This window comes from Rhinopithecus bieti, unplaced genomic scaffold, assembly GCF_001698545.2.
Source record: "Rhinopithecus bieti isolate Rb0 unplaced genomic scaffold, ASM169854v2 scaffold_38527, whole genome shotgun sequence".
Taxonomy (NCBI): domain Eukaryota; kingdom Metazoa; phylum Chordata; class Mammalia; order Primates; family Cercopithecidae; genus Rhinopithecus; species Rhinopithecus bieti.
This window is the reverse complement of record NW_016816004.1, coordinates 14,051-17,764: the sequence shown is the minus strand read 5'-3', so window position 1 is coordinate 17,764 and position 3,714 is coordinate 14,051. Positions and strand designations below refer to the sequence as shown.

Sequence of the window (3,714 nt, the reverse complement as noted above, 5' to 3'; positions counted from 1 at the left end):
TAAGCTATTAGAATGGGCTGGTTATCAAAGCCCACTTTGTAAATGGAATAGCCTTTTATATTTGTAACCTGTAGTTTTGCTGTTGTTTTGGGTGTTAATCATAATTGTTACTAACATAGTCTATAGGCATGGTGGCATTCTACATTGCTGCTTGAATGAATTCAATGTCTGGATGTGCTTTTAAATTCTGAGTAAAGATTTAGCACAATTCACTCCTTTCCATGAATTTTCTCTGTCACATATTTCTGCTTAATTTGATTGCATTTTGACATGTTTTAATATTTTGTATACAATTAGTACACTTCCTCTGTGTAATTTTATTTAGAAGGTTTTTGAGCGTTAAACCATTAAGCTAGGATAGATGTCATTTGTTCACACTTTGAGATTTTATTTTCAGCAGAATTTTTCTTAAGACACTTATTACTTCCTTGTTTCTCAGACTATAAATGAAAGGATTCAGTAAGGGAACTACTATTGTAAATAAAATTGCAGCTGGTATATCATTACCTCCTTCTTCAAGCAAATTCGGTCTAATGTATATAGAAAAAAATAGATCCATAAATAATGAAACTGATGAAAAGTGGGATGCACAGGTAGAAAAAGGCTTGTGGGCCCGTGTCCCTCTTTGGATTTCATTGCTGAAAATAGTAAGAAGAGATATAGAGATACAGATATTAAGACAGCTTACCTAGAGGTAATAGACTTGAACTGAACTGAGAAGATGAATAGAAACCAGTTCATTGATGAAAGGGTCAACACAGGAGAGTCTATACAAGGGAAAGAATATCACAGTAAAAGTGGTTGATGTGATGTCGAATCGCACAGAAAACTAACCTAAATACAAGGCCCTAGCATGAATCATCCGCGGGATGCAGGTTTTCCAGCTAATGAAGGCCCCCTGTGGTCATCTGAATGGCAGAGTTTCCTGACATCATGATGTGGTACTGGCAGTGGGGCCCTGCATATAGGCCACATAGCGGTCATAGGCCATTGCTACCGAGAAGAAGAGGCAGTATGCAGTTTCGCAGCAGTGCCAGAGAAAATAAAACTGTACTGTAGCATTCATAGAGGGGAAATCCTTTTGTCCTCAGAAAGAAGTTCTCTAACCATTTTGGGGGCCAATGGCAGCAGGGCACAGCAAGAATCGCAGCAAGAGCCCAGGTTTGCCCAGAAGGATGTACATTGGGTGTGTGAAGTCGACGGTGTGTAATATCAGTGCCACCATACCAACTATTCCCCCACCATGGTGATGCAGATTAGACTGGGCAAAGAACACCACAAACAGCAGAGTCTTCAGCTCTGGGTGTCTGTAAATCCCTGTGAGGATAAACTCATTTTTCATGGTATGATTTTCTTCATGCCATTCCTGACCTCTCGTGAAAAAAACGGTGGAGAAATAAGGCACTAAATTTATAATATGCCAGCAATTATTGAGGTCTCATTTTGGCTTAATAAGAAGGAGAACATCTTCACAATGCTTCTCATGTTCTTGGATTTGGTGCGTGCGCAAAATGCACGGTGAGAATGATATCTCCTGAGGCTAGCTATAATTTGTTGGCTTAACTGGTTGAACATGTTTCTAGGCATATTTTGAAAAAAAATATCTGAATTTGGGTGCACAAAGATGGGCTTTTGAGGTCTTGAGAGAAATACGCAGAGCACAAAACTTCCCTATATGCGGATAGGTAAAGCTGATTCATAATTTAAGTGGCCAGTAATCTGGTACCAAGGTTCAGCAATTTCAATGTTTGTATATGTAGTGATTAACAATGTGTCTTAAAAGATTATTTTTGTTAACAGCAGCATTACTCTGCAAGTAGGCCAAAAAAAACGCAATGTTCGTGGACAAATGAAGGATAGCAATAAATTGTTGGTGGGATATTATTCAGTCTTAAAAAGGATTGAAATTCTCATACATGTTACAACATGGATTAACGCTTGATGAGCTAATGCTGATGAAATAAGCCAGACAGAAAAGGTACAAATAATGTATGCTTCGCAGTTACATGAGACAAGTCTAGAGCAGTCAGATTTATAGTGACAGATAGTGTGAATGTAGTTGCCAGGGGAAGGGCTCTACAGGGACTTGTTGTTTAATGGGTGACAGAGTGTTTCTGTTTGGGAAGAGATTGAAAAAAAAGATGAAAAGTTCTAGAGATAAATGATGGTGATCATTGCACAAGCAATATTAATGCAGCTTAATACCAGCTGAACTATACACTTAAATCTGACTAAAATGATAAATTTCATGTTGTGTATAATCTTACCCCCTAATAAAAATTATTTTTAAAATACTATTTTCATTAGCTTTATTTCTAGCAATTACTATCTTCAATACTAGTGGAATATACACTTAAAAATAAGATGGGCTCTGGGGGGAAAGGGGAATATTTAGCAAAGATACTTATATTCCCTGGGAGTTGGGAGTAAAAAGTGTCATGGATGGAAGGTGGGGACAATAACAAAAGGCTGTATTTAGAAAGTTGGGCGCAGTACAGTGGCTGAACTTATGGCGCTGTAATTCCAGCATCTTTGGGAGGGCTGAGGAGGGACGGATCACCTTGAATCCAGGAGTTCCGAGACCAGCCTGGCCAACATAATGAGGTCGCCTGTCTCTACCAGAAAAAACAAAGAAAAAAAAAAAGGAGGAGAAAAAAAGTATATAAAATTACCAGGGCATGGTGATAGTGCTTCTGGCAGTGCCAGCTATAGTACTGGGGAAGCTGAGGTGAGAGTGATTTCATATGTGGGCTGAGAGATGGGGGGGTTGGCAGTTGAGCCCATGATAGCATCACATGCACTCGCATCTGGGTGACATCAGCGAGGCCCTGTTCTCAAATAAATCCAAACCAAACAAAAAAGGGCTCCCATCGCGCTCTATCTAAATGATAGCTATGAGAAAATACTTATGTAGCATAAAGAAATTAACGCTGTTAAGAGCAGTTGGAGAATCCTAAAGAGTTAAGAACTACATTCAATTTGTGACTAACCTACATTATTTCTGAACGAAAAGTTATATCAGGAACACAAGTAGGTTGAATCATTAACAAAGAACTTACCGGGAAGATTATATACATGCAGGCAAATTTGATACCATTTACTGTACTTACTCTGTGTTTATAAATATCTCAGTACTCAAGGGTGATCTAGGACACATCACTCTTATCTAGAAAATCGGTAACGAGCTCAGGAATAGAAAAATCTCAAAGAAAATAACCTTTTTTCTTTTTCTTTTTCTTCTTTTTTTTGAGGCGGAGTCTCACTCTGTCGCCCAGGCTGGATTGCAGTGGCGCAATCTCGGCTCACTGCAAGCTCTGCCTCCCGGGTTCACGCCATTCTCCTGCCTCAGCCTCCCGAGTAGCTGGAACTACAGGCGCCGCCACCTCGCCCGGCTAATTTTTTGTATTTCTAGTAGAGACGGGGTTTCACTCTGTTTTCCAGGATGGTCTAGATCTTCTGACCTTGTGATCCGCCCGCCTCGGCTTCCCAAAGTGCTGGGATTACAGGTGTGAGCCACCGTGCCCTGCCAGAAAAAAAACTTTTTTAATAAATTAAAAATGTTTGATTTTATTACTAATCAGAGAAACATCCTTCAAAAACACCTGTGAAGCTGTATTTATTTTGTCTATGAAAATAAGAGTTTAAAAAAACTGACAATATTGAGTGTTATCTAGGATACAGTAAAATGGCAACCTAATTGCATTCCTGGTAAAT

General features: G+C 39.2%; 1 pseudogene; it reads right to left on the bottom strand.

The window, feature by feature from the left end:
• Positions 1-364: 364 nt before the first annotated feature.
• LOC108516668 (olfactory receptor 5K2-like) lies at positions 365-3,077 on the bottom strand (annotated as a pseudogene).
• Positions 3,078-3,714: the final 637 nt, after the last annotated feature.